Here is a 21,226-nt window from a genome sequence, read left to right as displayed (position 1 = left end):
AGTTCAGTTTCGGTTTAGGGCTGGGTGGTTGGAATTAGGGCTGGGTGGTTGGAATTCAGGGTATCCCAAGCTGGGATCCAAGCACCCTGAACCCCCAGAAGGACTCAATTGAGGGGTCCTGGTTGTGCTTCCAAGCTCTGCTGTAACCTTCATTCCTGTTGTCCAATAAACCTTCTGTTTTACTGGCTGGCTGAGAGTCACTGTGAGTCCCAGGAAGAGGGGTGCCGGACCGGACTCCCCCACACTCCATGACAATATGTATATCTTGTGAACCTTGTAAACGACACTTGTAACCTTCCATAACTTAAGGCTGATCCCAGATGTACAGTACCTTCCTTCTTAACTTGTGTAAATTTGACTTTAAACATTAATGTCAATAAAAATTTTACATCTGTGTAATTGGTGAAGGGAGGTAGGCAGCAGAGAAGCATATATAAAGGTGCAGGAAGCAGGAGATGAGATGACATAAGCAGTATAACCCCTTTCAAGGAAGGACACTGGGCTAGTAAAAGAGCTAAATACAGATTAGTAATATTTTCTATGCAAATAACTTCCATGGCTGATACAGGCACATATGTAATGGTCCGGTCTTCTGTGTTGAGCTGTCTTTCCGTGCACAGCGGACTTAGGGATTTTTTTCCTAGCTGTTTATAATTCATTTCCCCCTCTCTCTTTGCTATTCCTTTCCCAAAAAAATACTGAAGCTTTTTCTCTGTGCTTTTTCTTTCTGGTTTTAACTGCTGTTTGCACTTAAGCAATTCATGCTGCTACAGAACCCACATGTGCTTTCATTATATATGTCACAGTTCAAGGCAACTGCACCTACACTTCTGCCTCAGTGGAGAATAAGCATCTTACTCCCTTCTGACCAGAGTATTGCCAGGCTACACAATTCCCTGCCTTCACTGTGCTATTTCCAGCAGAGGCAGGCTACGCACGCACATTCTCTTGCTTTAGCTTCAGAGACTGGTAACAGAGTGATTGTAAAAGTACCACACAGTTATTTCTGTGCAAGCCTATTTTTTTTTCTTAAGGTAAAAGCACAACGGAGAAAACATTTTAAAATCAAAGAGAGAATCTACACACATGCTAATAAGCTCACCAGAGTTGACCCTAAGGTGGATCCTGGGAGCAGCAGTCCGTCAGCCACTACTCTAGGGGTTTCCTTGTGATTACAGGTTCATCACAGCATCAGCTCAGAGCAAACACCCGTTTTATGGGGCCTCAGGAGCCCCAGTCTTTCCAACTTATCCTAAGGTTTGAGGTGCTCTGTGGACCAGGGGTCCTATCTGTTGGATCAGAAAGAAGGCCATGAGCTTAATTAAAAACCAGGCTATTTACACACACACCCTTTCTTTGTCTTTGGTCCTTGGAAAATTCAGTCTGAACTAGTGTATATGCATATCTCTCCAGGGGAGCGGCTTCAAAGGACGGATAAAAGAAGTGCATTAGCATCCCCTTCCTACAAGAGAATGTACCTACACAGCTGCATTTTTAATACAGTGTACCCCAAAGCCATTAAACTATATTGAATTTAGGTTCTCTCAGTTCCATAAACTTTGTTCAGGATATTGTCAGTCTGTCCTAGGCGTGACCTATAAAATACAGTGTGCCTCATGGAGTGTTGTTAGGCTTCATGAGTCAGGGTTTGTAAACACTTGGAGATCCTTGGACAAAAGGAGCTATAAGAGTTATTTGGTGTCTGTAGTGAGCAATCGCATACAGGTCTGCTTGTGAGTCATCACTTAATATAGGGCACATCTTAAAGTGGAATGCTCAGGGTGAGGCCAAATGAAAGAGGAAAGGATGGGAGGAAAATTATTTATACGTGTGAGGTCTTCCTGTGACTACTGCAGATATCTGGGTAGAATTAACTTTTTCTCTCTGGGTGATACCTTCTGTCTGAGCTTGCAGTGAAGTCCTAATTTTGTGGTCACTCCATAGTAAATACTAGGACTGTGCTGAAGGATTAAATTAGGACAGTTAGGCGTTGTACAATCCTCCGAGAAAGAACTGAAGATACAGCAAGTAGTTGTAATAAACAATAGGAAGGAATTTGAGGGGAATGAGAACACGAACATAGTCTAGTTCTGTGGTCCCCAACCTTTTTCACAAGCCACTGCGGACCGTGTGCTGTGGATGAGCATCTGCCGAAATGCCGTCAAGAAGCGGCAACGTCAGTAGGTGGCGCCGCTGAAATGCCGCCTCTGGATGATGATGCTTGTCGGCAGCATTTCAGCGGGTGCAGTATGTGGTTGCACTTAGATGCCCCGGCAGGGACCACTGGTCTAATTAATGTGCTTAGCTAGACAGAATTAAGAGTTAACCAACCCAATCTAAAATATAACATAAGATAAAGATCAGAAGGCCCTGCTGGCCATCTACCTAGAGGGACTGTAGACTTTCAGCTGTAGCAACTTGATTTCTCATGCCAGCTTTCTTGAACTTGTGTTCCAAAGAAACAGCCTATGTGTGCACTTCCTTTACGGTCTCTGCCAAGAGTGAATCCATACCACCAGACACACTTACCTGTAACTATGGTGTATGTTGCTTGATGTAACCATCAGAGAGTAGAGTCTGACATGCCCTAGGAAGTTCCAGAGCCTGGAGCTTTTTTAGTTTTCAGGGTTGGATTAAAATTTAGTGGGGATTAGAGCTATCTAATTAAATATTATGTTAATTCTTTTCAGTTGAATTTTTTTGATTTAACATTTGATCTATTTAAAATTTACACTCGGACCTTCTATAACTATTTAAAAACAAAATCAACCAACAACCTGTTTGTTTTGGACATCTCCTTATGTCGCTAGAGAGACACTTGCCCATTTTTCCAGTACACCTCCAGGTAGTTGTTTGCCAGCTCTCTGAGCAATGAGAACCCACCAGTTTCTCCATCTCCCGCAGATCACTGTGCCTGTATTCTACTCTGTTCAGGTCTGGTTTATATTGTTTACTGTTCTGCATTGATGGCACCCAGCTAACTGATAAAGTTCAGGAGCAAACAGAGCTATGTAATGAAATAAACTGTCTGTATTTGCATTCTATCCTAGAAAATTAAAGTAACTCCTAAGGATGTGGCACCTGTGCTAACAGCAGAGACTCCTCTTAAGCTGCTGCCTCTCCACATGAGATCTCGGGTGGATTTGTGCTGTGCACCAGATTGAGATCATTTCCCCACAAAGGACAATTAACTACAAAGACAAACAAGCTTGCCCCCAACCCTCTCCTGGCTCATTTCTTTGAATTGCTGACCCAGAGTCAGGGGATGGGGTGGGATGGGGTGAGGGGACCCATATGTAGATTTCTAACGGTTCAGGTGCTAAACCAAAGCAGGTGACAAGGTGCTGGGTGGAGGAGGGGTTTATATAATACACACAGATTTGAGAGTAGACATTAGTACTAGTGCCATGCATAGTGGTTAGCACCATGAACTATTTTCTAGCAATGTGTAGCACTATTATAGATATGGCCAGTTTAAAGATCCTTCCTGAAACAAAATCAGGTTATTCCATGTTTTAGGTGTTTGTTTTTTTTTCCTAGTGTCTATAAGCTTTAAGTGGTATTAATTTTTGCTCCTGCACAAACAGTTTTCTAATGGGACTCTTGAAATGGATTAATAAAGCTGGTGGATTTATGTACATAAATCCAATCTGACTGCAGCAAAAAAGTTAAAGAAAACAAGATTCCGTTGAAAGCTGGCTAAACCAATCTCTGTAATTCAGCTGCATCCATCTTAAGTTCCTGGAAGCCTCCTCTCTGGCTTGGTGTTTTAGCCTGGAAAAGGTCTATGGTTCACATTTATTTAAAAAAAAAAAAATTAATGCTTGGTCTTATGGTTTACAGATCTATAGCCCATGGAATAGAAATCGCTTAGATCTGTGGAAATAATGTGCCTAACAAATCTAGTTTAGATCATTAAGGACATCCTCAATTACGTTGCTGCCGCCAGCCTTGCTCAAGTGTTGGGGTGTGGGAGTGGTGGCCTTTCCTGTGTTAGGGAACTTCAGAGCTGCTAGTGCATATGGGCACGTTTTGCAGTGGCAAGGTAGGAACCTTTGTTTTTATTCCCATCTGACTGTGGGCTTTGGGCCTGATTCTTTACCACAATGTTCAGTTACTCCTACTTGTGGGAAGTAGTTGTGAAATGCTCTCAAATCTGGATCCTTCATGCAAACTGATCCCCTTGTGTGCGCTATAAAGTTCTATGCTAATAGTGGTGTCTGGAACCAAAATGACTACATTGGGTGCAATGCAAAAGAGAATCAGGCCCCAGTGTAATTCAGGCATGTCATTTTATACTTCTATCTGTAAAGTGGAGATAATACTTGCCTAATTCATGAAGGGTAATGCAACTGAATTAATGACTAGCAAATTATGTACAAAATACTTGTGGTTTTAAAGAATTTCTGCAAAGATTGTAAAGTGATGCTGTCATCTTCTCTGGGACCAAACCTCAGCCTCTGAAATTTTAAAAGTTGCCTCTTTTTGCCTTGTTTGTTTGTTTAAAAATAAATCAAATGAATCACTTGTCTCCCAAAATAACTAAAGGACAGTGGGAGTGTGCTCTCATCTACTTTGAAGTGCAAAGAAACCTTCCAAAACTTCACATCAGCAATTAGCACAGAAGTGGGCAAGGGGACTTAACTTAAAATATGCTTCTACTTTTTTTGCTTCCAATAAAAATACTGAATTTTGCTTCTACCCTGTCCCCCCAAATTTGTATTTTCAGTCAATGAATGAAATTTCATACTGACGCAGGCTCTCTTCTCCTTGACCCCACCCCATTAGCTTCAACAAGGTCCTACTTATATTAAGATGGGGCATAACTACTTTGTTTCAATTTCTTTGAACACAGAACTACATTTATCTTGGATGAAAAGGCTTGTCACCACTAAAGTTGGAGTTGTATCAGCTTATTTTAAGGTTGAATGTGGTCTTAATATATATTTGACTGCTTAATCCAGCTTTAAATATTTTTCCTGCTGGGAAACTGATCACATTTTATGCGCAATGACATTCTACTCTGTTGAATGGATTCCTGTTTGTGAAAGTACTGTCTTGATAGCTCTCACTGACTTATTTACTATGCAAATTTGAAGTGTGCGTGCGTGCGCGCGCCTATCTGTAAAGGTGATGCACACCTCTATAAAGCAGGGAAAACTGGACACTGTTTCTTTATGATGAGGATCTTTTTTTCCTATTTCATTAGCAATTCAGGTCCAGTCTAATATGAAAGACTCCATGCATGGCTTTTACACTAGTTAGTAAACTTAAGGGTAACTAATTTTAAAAAAAAAAAAACACCCCAAAATTTTCCATAGAGGCATCAAGAAAATGCTAGCCCTTCCTTCAAGAAAGCATTAGATAGACAAAGCAAAGACACTGACCACGTATTCGGAAACAGGACACAAGCTCTGCTGTCACTAACTTTTTTTTGTTTAGTGTAGGTGCATGCTGGTAACAAATGTCTACACCCTGTGCCTATCCATTACTGCTTCCACTGGTGGAGTTGCATGGTCTACAATAAGGTCTAATTGACAAAGTGGTTGCAAGCCAGTGGCTAATCACCACCAGCATTCCCATTATTGTTAGTCCATACCAATTCAGTTTTGTTTATGCTATCATAAGAAACTGACAAAAAAAAACCCTTACCTGCCCTACATCCCTGCAGTGAAAGCAAATTCAGATTCCTAGTGTACACAAGATTGTACTAATTTCTTTGAAAGTTTTTTGTATGCTAGTGGTATTGGAATAAAAATATGAATGTTTAATTCTTAAGAGTTGTTTGCTCTGAGATTCCAGTTGTATTTTATGGTAATACCTGGCAGACAATCTCCACTGTAGAAGGGAAAACTCAGCAATTTAATAAAGTTGTAACAAATGTGGCTGGCTTTTGAGTTTTTCCTCTTTCTGTCTAGTGACAAACTTATGGAGATATGCCTATCTCAAAGAGCTGGAAGGGACTCTGAAAGGCCATTGAGTCCAGCCCCCTGTCTTTGCTAGCAGGACCAAGTACTGATTTTGCCCCAGGCTTGAAAATGAGCATAAGGTTTAAAAACTAGAACTAGACCTCCTAGCTTTGTTTTAGTACACGTCTCCACTCAGACGGCCTGCTTTGGTCTTGTAAGCAGACAGTATATACGAAAGTTTTGCCTTAAGTCCCTCTACCTAGCTCTTTAATATATGTATTTAAAAAAAAGCTTTGAAGGAATGTGGTTGCAGAGAAACCTGCTGTCAGGGCCAGCAGCTGGAACTCTAAATATGTTTCTGTTCTGAGAAGCAGATGCTTGTTTTAACTGACATCCAGGCTCAAAAAGTGAGGAAACGAAAACTTTTTTCTTTTCTTTTCTCCCTAGTAGAGGCTTGTTAGGCCTGCCATCTTATCTTCAGATTAACATTATTATATGCAGTGTACTTGTAGCAATGTGTGTGTTCCAGGATATTAGACAGACATGGAGAGTGAGGGAATATCTTTTATTGGACCAAGTTCTGCGGTGAGAGAGACCAGCTTTCGAGCTTACACAGAGCTCTTCTTCAGGTCCCAGACCTGAAGCACTGCAATATCTGAGGCCATGTCTACATCTAAAATTTTGCAGCGCTGGTTGTTACAGCTGTATTAGTACAGCTGTATAGGGCCAGCGCTGCAGAGTGGCCACACTTACAGCAACCAGCGCTGCAAGTGGTGTTAGATGTGGCCACACTGCAGCGCTGTTGGGCGGCTTCAAGGGGGGTTCCGGGACGAGAGAGCAAACCGGGAAAGGAAACCAGCTTCCCCGCGGTTTGCTCTCTCGGTCCCGGAGCCAGCCAGCAAACCGCAGGGAAGGAGACCTGCTTGCTCGGGGTTCCAGGACCGAGAGAGCAAACCGGGAACGCCGCGGTTTGCTCTCTCGGTCCCGGAGCCAGCCAGCAAACCGCAGGGAAGGAGACCTGCTTGCTCGGGGTTCCGGGACCGAGAGAGCAAACCGGGAACGCCGCGGTTTGCTCTCGCGTTCCCGGAGCCACCCAGCAAACCGCAGGGAAGGAGACCTGCTTGCTCGGGGTTCCGGGACCGAGAGAGCAAACCGCGGCGAAGCTGGTTTCCTTTCCCGGTTTGCTCTCTCGTTCCCGGAACCCCGAGCAAGCAGGTCTCCTTCCCTGCGGTTTGCTGGGTGGCTCCGGGAACGCGAGAGCAAACCGCGGCGAAGCTGGTCTCCTTTCCCGGTTTGCTCTCTCGGTCCCGGAACCCCGAGCAAGCAGGTCTCCTTCCCTGCGGTTTGCTGGGTGGCTCCGGGACCGAGAGAGCAAACCGGGAAAGGAAACCAGCTTGATTACCAGAGGCTTCCTCCTTCCACGGAGGTCAAGAAAAGCGCTGGTAACTGTCTACATTAGATTACCAGCGCTGGATCACCAGCGCTGGATCCTCTACACCCGAGACAAAACGGGAGTACGGCCAGCGCTGCAAACAGGGAGTTGCAGCGCTGGTGGTGCCCTGCAGATGTGTACACCTTCAAAGTTGCAGCGCTGTAACTCCCTCACCAGCGCTGCAACTTTCTGATGTAGACAAGCCCTGAGTTTAAATACAAGCAATTCCCGTGGGGGGGGGAAACTCTGTTAAACTTAAAGTTGTAGAAAAACTTAAATCTGAAGTTCTGCCAAAATGGGAAAGCTTGCTTTTAAACTGTTTTTTTGTTTTGTTAAATTAGTACAAACCCTTGTGTTCACATTATTTAATTTTGAGTGGCTTAAGTCGGTTAAAGTGGTTTATTGACTGAAGCTAAACCAAAAAGAAGCTGGCTTAAATCAAAGTAAGGCTGTCTACACAGCCTCTGTGCTAGTTTAGTTTCACTTTAACAATATAAAAAACATGTTTTTAAAAAAAGTAATTCTTTGGGCTTGCCTACATGAGAGAGCTGCACCAATTGAATTTAAGAAGTGATTTACCTAATGTCCCTGACAATAGGTCTACCAAGTCTATATCCCTGATAAATGGCAAAAAGACTAGTCCTTGAAGCATGACTGGGGTACGCTTCCTGCTTATGGTCTGTGAAGGGCTCCTTAATGTTTTCTGTGCGCTTAAAAAAAAAAAAAAAAAGTTTGAGGCAAAATTCTACTCACAATTAATCCCTGGAAGTTGATGGTGTCTGCATCAGAAAGCCTTATGGTGTTACACTAGGAAAATTAGTCAAGAATAGGTGCCTGTAACAGGTATAGGGAAGTAGTTTAACAGGTGGTAAAAACCTGGAAAACTGTGAGCACAACTGCCATACTGGATCAAAACCTGCTCTGAGTTACATACAGCAGGCTGAAAGCTATAAAAAATTGAACAGTGTTGTAAAAACACACTCCACGGCTGCCTTGAATGCTGAGAAAGCTGGAGGGTGGGTAAATATCAAAACGGCTCTGGAAACAGAACTCTCTGAAGAACAATTCCAAATATGGCACAGCAGTTGGATAAGGCAACACAAAGCAACTATCAAAACTGTAGTAGAGTGTCAGTTTTCTTTATAAGTCAGCTCGGGTGTGCATGCATAGTTGGGGGGCAGGGGGGGTTGTTTGGTTTTTGTTTTGTTTTACAGTAAGGCACTTAATGTTTAAATGTTAGGTCATACTTTACTCAATACACATGCAAGGCATAGGATGTATGGCTAAAGCAATTCTTGCTGTGCCTCACTGCCGCAGACCTGTAACGTAGCACCTCTCCCCCTCCAAAAAAACCACCTCCCTTATTGATAGGTCTGCAATGTTGTATCAGAGAGTTCTGTTTCCAGATCTCACTGCTGCAGACCTGTTTAACCGAAACAGCTGAGCCACATGCACGAAGTGCCATTTCTATAAACTCCCACGCTGGAGGATGGAAAAAAATAGGGAAAGGAAACATTTGTGTGTATAGCTAGAGCATAAAGATGTATGAAACTAAATATTTTTATGTGATTAGCCACTCAAATTCATGGGTGTCTGTTCAAAAGCATCTAGGCCCGTATGTTTCAAATGCAACTCACTCAAGTTCTCCTAGGGAGAGGGTGTTTATCTTTATTGAGAGATCAGGCATGTTAAATGCCAAAGCTACATTCAAATAAAGCGACATAATGTTCTTTTTAAGCAGTCAAAGAATGTTGTCTTTACAGCATGTGAAGCCTCAATCTGATGGTTCAGGCAATAGTTCAAGGTGATGAGTTTTTCACCTACAGGCCGTGCCAGACTACAGAGAAATAGCTGGGCCAGTGAACGACTACAAAACAACGAAAGTGTAGAAGACAAAGTAGTGCCTTGTACTGCATATGTCTAAGGCCAGTGCTGTGTTTTGTGCACAAAATTATTTATAGACCTCCATGTTATTGGCACTTCACAGAAAAGGTCCCTGACCTGAATGACTCCATGGTCTTATGATCTAAACAAGTTGGTGACAGCAGAGCTTGTGTCTTTCTTTCCACAATATGTGGCCGGTGTCTTTTGCTTTATCTATCTAATGCTTTCTTAAGGGGAGGACGAGCATTTTCTTGAAGGCTCCATGGAAAATTTGGGGGTGTATTTGTTGCTGTTTTTGTTTTTATTTTATTTTATTGCCACATCGCTAGCTGTGTGTGGTGCATGCTTTACAGAAAGATATAAAGTTATGGTCCTACCTCAGTAAAACCGATGAACCAAAAGGGGATGGGGGAAGTAATGGACCTTCAAGATCTTCATGTGTAAGAGGCTTATGTCAAATATACAGAAATCAAGGGGAGGGAGGACACGTGGCTTGGTTTGGGGGGGGGGAGGAGCTAAGAGGCAGAAAAAGAACTGTTAGGAGTGAACTAGGTTGGGCAAGATCTTGTAGACAAAAATGTGAGCAGCAAAGGTAAGCTAATGAGGCCTTATCTTCACTGGGGGAGGGGAAGGTGTATGCTTACTGCCTGTTACCCAGCTCCATGTAAAATCCTAGTGAAGAGAGTGCAGTTTGTAGCATTAGTGAATTGAGATAAAGACTATGGGGGAGCCTAGGGTTTACCTCGAGCTGCTGCTGGTGCTAACAACTTGAGACAAACTAGGATTTTTACCATGCTTTGTTAGGTCTGACCTTGTGTTAGCCCACACATGGTAACTATCGCTCCCTAGTGAACACGTACTGAGAGATTTTAAAGAGGGGCTTGTAGGAAGCATGGGGTGGACAGGATGGAAGCATTCTAGACTGATTGATTTAAAAGGGAGCAAGGATTGACTAGAAAGCTAGAGAGAAGAAAGCACCGATAATTGTGTTTGAAAAAATAATCGAAGCCTGGACAAATATACCCTTCAGGGTTCATATGGAGGAGCAGACAGATCAGAGAGCTGACTACTCCATACAAATTCACCTCTACTAATTTATCTCCCCTTGTAAGTATTCTCAAACTTCTTATCAAACTGTCTGTACTGGACTATCTTGATTATCACTTCAAAAGTTTTTTTTCCTCAGAGTTGGTAAGACAACTGCCTCCTTTTCATGCTCTCTGTATGTGTATATATATCTCCTCAATATATGTTCCATTCTATGCATCCAAAGAAGTGGGCTGTAGCCCACGGAAGCTTATGCTCAAATAAATTTGTTAGTCTCTAAGGTGCCACAAGTACTCCTGTTCTTTCTACGTCTACTGACTCAGGTTAAACACACAGTGCTCTGTACAGTAGATGACCTGTGCAAAGATTTTTGCTTCAAAACATGCAGTATAAAATGGTGTAAGTGGATACAAGGTGACAGACTCTGTGTGGTGGAGGGGGGTGTCATTTTATCTCTTGAATGTTCCAGGGAATAGGTGCATGCAAGGTTTCTGGATAGTGTGATAGTGTTAAAAAGAGCTTTGAAGCTGAGGAAAATAATAGCTTGGCAGCTACGTAGCTTAACCAGATAGAAAACCCACAGTTTTTGTTTCCTTCAGAAAGTGATGTATCTATTTTTAGTAACCTTCCACTGATAAAACTACCGTAAACAGTTAGCTTGTTCAGATATGGAAACTTTTTATGGCAGATCGTCTAAACTTTGCAGCAGCATGCAAGAAAGTGAAACTCCAGAGTGTGACTCACACACACTCACACACACACACAGCGCTAGTTCACAAATACCTTGTAATGCTGGCTGCCACAGAGCCTATATCTGCAATCCAGATTAAAGACTGCATGGCAAATAGAATTGGAATAGAAAGCACTGTCTCTAGGAACTTGAAGTGGTGGGGACTAAGTCCTGCTCTCAGCTACACCTGTCCAGTCCCCTATTGCCCTCAGTTGGGATAATTAATAGAATTTGTCCCTTGATTACTCCTGATCTTATGAATTTTGAGGGTGATACTAGGTTAAGCTATGTCTATACTTAATGTATCGCTATAATGTCCGTATGTTTATAGCAAATGTCCTACATTTTTATGTGGATTATGCTTTGCTCTCTTGAATGCTTTTGCAACCTTGGTTGTGTGTGGATCGTAGTTCAAAAACAAAAAACTTGGTTAAAACAGGGATTTATTGTATCAAGAACTTTGGGGTGAGGAAATGTGCTAACTAACCAAAGGTATACAAAAATGACAGAGTGGGAGACCCAACAGAAAAATCTGAGGACCATGATCTGTGCCCTAACTCCCCTCCCATCTGTTAAGGAGGATACTGGTTTATCTGGGTGCCAACCCAGGACCCTGCTGGGGGATGTGTGCTCTCTAATAGTCATACCAGCCTTTGGAAAGTAGGGTTGTGTTGTCAAGCTTTACTCTGCAACCACAAGGGCTAGAAACTTTTTAAATGAAAGCTGAGACTCTCATGGTAACCACTCAACTCCATGAACTGGAGTTTTAAGAAAAACACCAAATAAGAGACTTGTTAGGTTTCACTGCTGTTTTTCAGAACTCTATCTCCCGCTGCTTGGCAAAGCTGTGAGAAGTTTCAGGGGGAGGCACTACAGTCAGCAGATTGATTATATTTGTGGTAAGGAAATATGCAGCTGCCCTGAAAGAACTGACTCTCTAGCTATATTCCCCTGAGGATAGAAATATGCATCATATTCCCCCTTCATATAAACACAGTCTCTTAAATTACCTGGAACAGGATGAAATGTGTTAACCTTTCACCCTTAGCAAATCTTGTGTAGACTTAACAAAGGAGAACATTGTTATGATTTGATGGTACTCTGGTAGAAAATGGCTCTTTTGGAAGATGATGCAAGCTAATCTATGGCAAAATGTAGCTTACACACCTAAAACTTCTTGAAATCCAAACTTAAAAAACACATGTCCCCTTCTAAAGAGAGAGAGAATACTTAATGGGGAATCTAATATAGCTTTTACCTCCTGGAATATCATGTCACTACAGATAAGGCAAAAGGTGCTTATAAAAGAAGTTCATATCAAAGTCAGATCCTCATCCTACAAATATTTACTCCCAGGAGCAGTCCCACCAAAGTCATGAGGCTGTGTATAGCTTATATAAATAAGTGTGAGGTTTTAAGGGACCAGATGTCCATTTCAGGCTAATGTGGCTTAAAGTTTAAAATGTTAAACCTACATGTACCTAAAGTTAGGCTAGTAATGCCATATTTTGAGCTTCAGATACAAGTCTGAAAACTTTTTTTGCTCTTGAATCCTAAACATGCTACAATTTAAAAATGAGTTCAGATGGGAGTGTAAGTGGGCTCTGCAGGCCCCAACTGATAAATGCTAACTCATAAGATGAACATGATGATTATAGGAAACTATCATTCTCTTCTGCTCTCCCTCCCATGCCTATTCACCTACTACTTTGTTCATCTCTCTGCTGCCCATCCTACTTCTCCCCAAAGTAGGTTTGTTTTGCACTGTGGTCAGTTGGTCTAACATCCTTCGTGTTTTGACATCCTCAAGGTTTAATGAGAGGTTTAGGGAACACAAAACTGTAATTTGATTGTGGAACAACAGCTTTTATCTTATCTACATTGCACAAATGTGCTGCGGCCATTCAGAAAATACATGCAGTACTACAAACAATAGCTTCTGAAATCTTGCATTACTGTATAATGCCATAATCAGATCAACTGAAGTGGGCCTGGCCAATTCTAGATGTATTTTAACAGATGATCATATTCAGTTATTAGGTAGCCAGAGCTACTTCAAGAACATGGACAGCACCCAGGAGGGTGAGGAGGGGAAAACAAATACCCTACTGTAGGTGCTAGAACTAGGGGTGCTGCCATATCCCCTGGCTTGAAGTGGTTTCCATTATATACAAGGTTTACAGTTTGGTTCAATGGCTCCCAGCACCCTCACTATACAAATTGTTCCAGCGCCCCTGTGCCCTACAAATCCTAATCTGTATTTTAGGAATGTTGCCCTGTGAATTGATGATGGTGTCTGCATCACACTGTCTTCTGGGGTGGACTGGGAAGCTGGCAATTCTTCTTTGCTCCTATCATCATCTTGCACAAAAGATCTCAATCTCTTAACATGTTGAAGGAATATGGCCACTTACATGCATCTTGCCATTTAGTGCTGAGAACAAAAGCAGCAGTACAGATGCCCAGATTCTCTTGCTGCACTTTTTTATGCATGTATTTTTATGTGGGTATGTCTGTTGTGCAATCTGAGGAGAGACTGTGGCTCAGGGAGGCCTAATCCAGCTAGCACTGCCCCCTCCCTCCCTCTCCCCCCCCCCCCCAAAAAAAAAAAAAAAAGTAATGAGGATACAGCAGCATAGACTACACAAGCACGCCTGGAATCCTGGTTACATACTTGCATTCCTAGTGTGTGCCACCATGTTGTCACTGCTGTTTTTACTGAGCTAGTTAAGATTGCATCAAGGGAAATACCAGATTACATCAATTTTTACTTCCAACTGGAACATCCCCAGCTGCTCAGGTTGAAAAGAAGGAACAATATAATACAAAGAAAGCTATACTCTCATATGGTAGTAAGAGAGACAATATCGTTGTTGACTTGAGGGTTGAAAGGGAAACTTCCTTCCTGAGCAAAATGTGAATTCTCCATCTGGAGTCCTTTTTTCTTTGAGCTTTTAATAGAAATTTAAACAATTACAACCCAATCTTCATGGGGACCCCATCCTGAAAGAAATCTTTCCCAAACCACCTCTTTTGGCCTTTTAAAGAACCACGCCAAGCTCATGAGGAGGCTCCCTGCAGACTAGATAGAAAATGCCAACTCAAAGCAGCATCAGACCCTGCCACAACAGATGCAAAATTTGCAGACCTATCTCCACTGCTACAATGATCCATACCTCCCACAATACAGTTTTCAAGATTTCTGGGTCCTATGCATGTGTATCACAACAAAAACACCTTATCACCCATAGGCAAACACTTTTCACAAAGCAATCACTCCACGTGTCATTGTGCAGGATTCCTTTGTGAACAGCACCTTCAAAAGATGAGCCTGGGAACTTAAATTCATAATTGCTGGATCCTAAAAATCATGGACTAAGGGACACACTGGTTTTATGGCTCGTTACAAAATTTGTAACTTAAGAACTCCTCTGCAGTCATAGGACAAAGTAGGATTAATTGCCCACTTGACTTTAAAGTAGTCTCCTGCAATGTGCTAGGCTTGACAATCTGTCTCACCTTTATTTAATTGTGACACTCTGATTACTTTTTCCAAGGCCATCCACACGACCAGGGAGAGGATGTTGGCCGATGGAGACTCCGGTGACTGTGGGACTTGTTTCCAATCCATGGTCCGCTCACGTATCTGGGCGGAGTTCCTCTGGGCGGCGTCCACTGGCTCCCTTGACACCTTTGAGGAGCAGTGGGCGCTATCCGGGGTTCTCCGCTCGGTGTCCCCATCAGGTCCCCTTCTTATGACCCTTTGACTGCACTCCTGTCCCTGTTCTTTTATTAGTTGTCCCCCGTAATCAGTGGGTTCTGTGGTCCTGTGGATCCTCCCCTTAGGCTGGAGGGGGGATCCTTTAGCAGTGGACGGGCAGAGGCACTTCCCGGAAACCCAGTAGATACTTTTTCCAGACCTGTGGAGGAGCTCTGTGAAGCTTGACAGCTTGCTTCTTCTGCCAACAAAAGCTGGTCCAGTCAAAGACATTACCTCATCTACCTTGTCTCTCTAATAGAAATCAGCTTTCTTCTTCCATGTTGCACACATTAGTGTGTAGGGTAGGTGATTCATGAGTGCTATACTATTGGAAAATCCTCCAAGAATACTGAAGCATATGTGGGAAGATGCCTGGTCATTCTGGGGATAGGAAATTAAATGGACAGTAAATGCTCTTCTCTGAAGCGGGACTGACTTACTGTTTTTAATTAATCCTTGGGGAGTGAATGCAGATACTGCAATAGAGAGCTACAAATTCCAATGCTAATCTACATCTATCTACTAAATAAACTTTGCTAGTATTCCTTATTCAGCTTTTGCCAGCAGCGAAAGACTGCCCTGTACATACTCTGATTTGATAGAGGAGTTTTGTGTTAAAAAGGTGACCTTGTTAAGCCCTAATAAAGGTAAATTTCACAATGGATACACCAAGATAATCTCTCTGATAGCAACAGTAATTCAACTCTATAAATCCAGTGAGGCAAAGTTGTATCTTTCATAGGTAGAACTAAGGTGTTTGCATAACACCTATAAAAGCAAAGGAGTGGGGAGGAAGAAGCAAACTCTGGAGGTGGGAGAGTATAACTCCTCCTGTATCTCTCCCCCGTACCTCCCGTCAGTCTTCTTCCTTCCTTTCTTTCAGCATGGCTACACTTGCAGATGTAGGGCACTGTGAGTTAAACCCACCTTTGTAGAGTGCAGTAGGGAAAGCGCTGCAGTCTGTCCACACTTACAGCTTCAAGCGCACTGGTGTGGCCACATTTGCCGCACTTGCAGTGGCATTGGGAGTGGTGCATTATGGGCAGCTATCCCAGCATGCAAGTGACTGCAACATGCTTTTCAAATGGGGGTGGGGTGTAGTGTATGTGGGGGAGAGAGTGGGTTTTTGGGGTGCTGAGTGTGTCAGCATGCTGTCTTGTATGTTCAGTAAAAAATACAGTAGGAAGATATATACACACACACGACATGAAAAAATGGGTGTTGCCATAGAACTATAATGAGAGTAATCTGAGGTGGGCTATTATCAGCAGGAGGAAAAAAAACTTTTGGAGTAATAATCAGGATGGCCCATTTCCAACAGGTGACAGGAAGGTTGAGTAATGGGGGAGGGGAATGAGCATGGGGAAATAGGTTTTACTTTGTGTAATGATCCATCCACTCCCAATCTTTATTCAAGCCTAATTTAATGGTGTCCAGTTTGCAAATTTTAATTCCAATTCTGCAGTTTCTCATTGGAGTCTGTTTTTTAAGCTTTTTTTGTTGGAGTATTGCGACTTTGAGGTCTGTAATCGAGTGACCAGGGAGGTTGAAGTGTTCTCCAACTGGTTTTTGAATGTTATAATGTTGTTATAACCTATTCTGAAGGACGATCCCTCACTCTCACAGATCTTGGGAGACAGGCCAGTCCTTGCTTACAGACAGCCCCCCGACCTGAAACAAATACTCACCAGCAACCACACAACAAAAACACTAACCCAGGAACCTATCCTCGCAACAAAGCTTGTTGCTAACTCTGCCCACGTATCTATTCAGGGGACACCATCATAGGACCTAATCACATCAGCCACACTATTGGAGGCTTGTTCGCCTGCACATCTACCAATGTGATGTATGCCATCATGTGCCAGCAATGCCCCTTTGCCACGTACATTGGCCAAACCAGACAGTCACTACACAAAAGAATAAATGGACACAAATCAGACATCAAAAATTATAACATTCAAAAACCAGTTGGAGAACGCTTCAGCCTCCCTGGTCACTTGATTACAGACCTCGGTCATAATACTCCAACAAAAATACTTCAAAAACAGACTCCAATGAGAAACTGCAGAATTGGAATTAATTTGCAAACTAGACACCATTAAATTAGGCTTGAACAAAGATTGGCAGTGGATGGGTCATTACACAAAGTAAAACCTAACCATGCTAATTTCCCCCCACACACTGTTACTCTCACCTTCTTGTCACCTGTTAGAAATGGGCCATCCTGATTATCACTACAAAAGGTTTTTTGTTTTTTGGTGGTTTTTTTTTGTTTTTATCCCCTGCTGATAGCCCACCTGTCATGGTATCTTTCCCCAATCTGAACCTTAGCGTCCAAAAGATGGGGTACCAGCATGAATTCCTCTAAGCTCAATTACCAGCTTAGTACCCATAGCGCTGCCACCAACCAGGAATTCCAGTGCCTGGTACACTCTGGTCCCCTCAAAACCTTGCCCGGGAACCCCCAAGACCCAGACCCTCTGGATCTTAACACAAGGAAAGTAAACCCTTTCCTTCACCGTTGCCTCTCCCAGGCTTCCCCTCCCTGGGTTACCCTGGAAGATCACTGTGTGATTCAAACTCCTTGAATCTTGAAACAGAGCGGAAAATGCACCTTCCCCCCTCCTTCTCTCTCCCCCTCCCAGACTCTCCCTGAGAGAGAAAGTAATCCTAACACAGAGAGGAAATTAACCTCTCTCTCCCCCTTCCCTCCTTTCTCCCCACCAATTCCCTGGTGGATCCAGACCCCGTTCCCTGGGGTCTCACCGGAATAAAAAACAATCAGGTTCTTAAACAAGAAAAGCTTTTAATTAAAGAAAGAAAGAAAAACAGTAAAAATCATCTTTGTAAATTTAAGATGGAATATGTTACAGGGTCTTTCAGCTATAGACACTGGGAATACCCTCCCAGCCTAAGTATACAAGTACAAATTAAAATCTTTTCAGCAAAATACCAATTTGAACTCCTTCCAACCAAATACACATTTGCAAATAAAGAAAACAAACATAAGCCTAACTCGCTTTATCTACCTAGTACTCACTATTCTGAACTTATAAGAACCTGTGTTGGAGAGATTGGAGAGAAACCTGGTTGCACGTCTGATCCCTCTGAGCCCCCGGAGTGAACAACCACCAAAACTAACAGCACACACAAACTTCCCTCCCTCAAGATTTGAAAGTATCCTGTCCTCTGATTGGTCCTCTGGTCAGGTGACAGCCAGGCTTACTGAACGTGTTAACCCTTTACAGTCAGAGATATAAAGTACTTCTGTGCTATTAACTTTTCTTATCTGTTTATGACACCACCATAACTGATTACTCTCATTATAATTAGTATGGCAACCCCCATTTTTTTTGTCCTCTGTGTGTGAGTATTTTCCACTGCATGCATCCGATGAAGTGGGTTTTAGCCCACAAAAGCTTATGCTCAAATTTTAGTCTCTAAGGTGCCACAAGTACTCCTCGTTCTTCTTACAGCAAATTTTGTAGCTCCTTTCATCCCACTGCATCCTAGAGTCCCTTTCAAACAAAGTACAAAATTTCATATCCTTTGACCTTCAATTGACAATCAGCCATATATGCATGGCATCACTTCTTCTTCCTCCTCCCCCCAAAATCCACCTAATATTGAAACTGCAGGGGAAACTATAGTTCCTGTAAGAAGAACACCATTTCTCTAATTGGAGTTGAAGCTAGATTTTGGTTTCACGTATATTAGCCTGGGCATCTCCAGCAACAGAATTCTCCCTAGCCCTATATCGAATGCTGTGGAATGATGGTGCCTTTCTTATCCTAAGCATTTTAAGGCTTTCCACAAAGTAACACGTTTAGCAGTAGGGTAGTAAGATCTAACCCATATCACTCTGGACCACTTAATTAGTTAACTCATTGATATCAGAAACAATTCTAGAGCCTGGTTCTGCCTTCACCATGGATTAAGGCCTACTGTTGTAGGCAGGGAATTTCAGGAGCATCAGATTGATCATGCTGCTTTTCATCCCACCAGAGAGCTTGTCACCAACTCTCTCTCTCAATTCAGAGGGATGGAAACGAATACATTTTTCCAATAATGAATCAGCTTGGTTTTATTTTGTGGCTAGTGGGGGAGAAGTGAGACCAGCTCCAAAAGAGCAATGTCTGTACTTTACGTTACAGAAAGCTATGATACTGTTTTGGTCTCATCAGGCACCTGGCTCCAGAACAGTAGTAACTCAGAGGGTACTGTTACTGTCGCTGAGAGTTTGATTTCTAAACTTGGTTTGCACCTCTAGTATTGCTGGAAACTGCATCCCCATTGGGTATAAGTACTGCCTCCCCTCCTATAGGCTTGGAGGGACTTCCTTCCCATCATGGCTACTCTGGGGGCGGGGGCATAGATCAACATTCATGTCGCACTCCCCTTTAGTACCCAGCCCAAGGAAGCTAATGATCCAATTTGCGGTTAAATTTGGTGATGAATCCTGGTGATGTGCCAACAAGGCAAGTTGCGCATACATTAAGAAAATGGCTACTCTGTTAATTAGCCAGAGTTGACTGGCTCCATAGTGTCCGCATATTGGTTAACATAACTCAAGACCTGAACTCTGATCCACTACAGCACTGAGCTGCCCAACAATCTAAACTGAAGTTGATCTACTTTGTAGCAAGAGTAGTCTTGAAAATTCTACTAGCATGAGGACTAAACCTGCCTCTCCTGTACATAGAAAATACAGATGTGGGAGAGCCACCCACCTGCAAGAAAAGGATTAAACTCAGCCCCTCCACAGTATACTTCTGCCCTACTAGCTTCTTAGGAAATAGGTTCTGGGACTTCTTCTAGGGTGCTGCCCCTGGGTTTTCATATGTGGCTCTGGTTAGTAAGCATCTGCAGCTTGACCCTGTTAGCTTTCTGAGAAGCTGTTTTGTCTATTCAATTCCAGAGCCTCCTGACTATTGTGAAGGGGATGGGAGGGAGGGAGAAGCTTCTGCTACTTACTTTTTTGGGGGGGAGGGCTGGGTCCTCCACCTTCAGTTAATGTTGGTTTGAAATTGAAATGTTAACGTTTTAAATATGAAATTGACTTTGACAGTTCCTTGTTTGCAAGTGGTCCATTTCACCATCACTTTTCCAACCTAAATAGTGGTATTCTCAGGCTGCTGCTTGGTAAACAGACACCAAGCTGGCAAAATTGATGACAAGGCAATGCCATTGTCTCAAGGGTTATTTGAGTAACTGTTTGTTTATGAAAACTTAAACTCTCCCGGAAATGGCAACTTGAATTTCCCATATTCACCAGAAGGGCTTCTCACTGGTACATAAATTGTTCGTGCTCTGGGTTAACTTTAGATTCTTGCACAGTTAGTTAACAACACTATTTTCAATAAAAAAAAAAATCTGCTTAAGCTACTTAGGGTTACATTTCGCGCCCCGCCCTGCCCCGCCCCAGAAGAGGGAAGTGGGCAAAAGGTTTTTTTACACTACAAAAATCTAGTCTTGTCACCATGGTGATAGCTGAAGTATATGTCAACAAGAAGTTTCTATTCAGCCTGTATATTAATTGCGCGAGAAGAGTTGAGGAAGAAAAAGAAGGTTTTCCTGTCCTGATAAAGCATGCAGTATGCTGTGCAAAATGTTGCCAGTTGATGAGAAAACGATTATAAATGGCTTATTGCTACTTTACAGAAACCACTTCTTCCCTGTCAACCCCCACCCCAAGCAAAACAACACAACCACCAACCAGTTCATTTTGGGCTTAAATTCTTTGAGTATTTCCTGGATTCTCTCCCTATGCACCCCACCCCCACCCCTCTATGCTATTAAAAACTGCGGGACAATTTAAAATATTTACTGGAGCTCTGCTCTGGACAGCTCCATCTGAATTTAAGCCCTGGCTCATTTAATATCTGGATTTCGGTGACCCTCCAGCTTCTCATGTGCATTCTGCTTACCCACTGAAATAAGAGTAAGCCTTCCAATGGCATTCTGTTGTAGAGAGTTGCTGAGTTTTTAACTCAGTGGAGGTGCATTGTGTAACTTATGTATCCAAAATAAAAAGGGTTTAAACTGATGCTATAAAAAGTGCTGATTGGTTTATTTATCAGACTGCTCATACAGCTGTTCTGTTGTGCACCACAGTCTGCAAGCCTTAGTTCTACGACCCCGGGCTATGATTTAGCAACCTGGCCTTTCCATCAGAAACTAAGCCATGGAATTGTTCCAAGTTTTCTTCTAGCTAAGAGGCAAGTGACTGTCCACACTGTGGTATCTATTCTGTCAGCTCAGGGCATGAATGTTGAGATGCAAAATACACGTGTCCCAGGTAGTAATAATGCACGCTTGCAGGAGTAGAAATAATTAACTCCACTTTAGGAGGCTGCATTTGTGATGTGATTTGGTTAGTGTGGAGGAATCTTACATTAATCTCAAAAAGGAATTTAGAACTGGTAAATCTTAATGGCATGAGCACCCTCTTTGTTGGATTG

The 21,226-nt window shown here is 42.7% G+C and overlaps 2 protein-coding genes across 7 annotated transcripts in view; one reads left to right on the top strand and one right to left on the bottom strand.

Moving 5' to 3' along the window:
* MCF2L2 (MCF.2 cell line derived transforming sequence-like 2) overlaps positions 1-21,226 on the bottom strand; it is a 296,056-nt gene that overhangs the window by 109,446 nt on the left and 165,384 nt on the right. The gene's annotated exons all lie outside the window — the stretch shown is intronic.
* B3GNT5 (UDP-GlcNAc:betaGal beta-1,3-N-acetylglucosaminyltransferase 5) overlaps positions 1-21,226 on the top strand; it is a 41,871-nt gene that overhangs the window by 13,382 nt on the left and 7,263 nt on the right. The window contains exon 1 of one of the 3 annotated variants that reach the window (XM_030575479.1): positions 20,952-21,063. The exons of the other annotated variants lie outside the window; for them this stretch is intronic. The gene's annotated coding sequence lies outside the window, so the exon portion shown is untranslated. Of the gene's footprint in view, positions 1-20,951; positions 21,064-21,226 lie in introns of those variants that run through there. 3 annotated transcript variants of the gene reach the window in all.

The sequence above is a fragment of the Gopherus evgoodei genome, chromosome 9, assembly GCF_007399415.2.
Source record: "Gopherus evgoodei ecotype Sinaloan lineage chromosome 9, rGopEvg1_v1.p, whole genome shotgun sequence".
Taxonomy (NCBI): Eukaryota; Metazoa; Chordata; order Testudines; family Testudinidae; genus Gopherus; species Gopherus evgoodei.
Note: the sequence above shows the minus strand (reverse complement) of the source record. Positions and strands in the feature narration are given on the sequence as shown.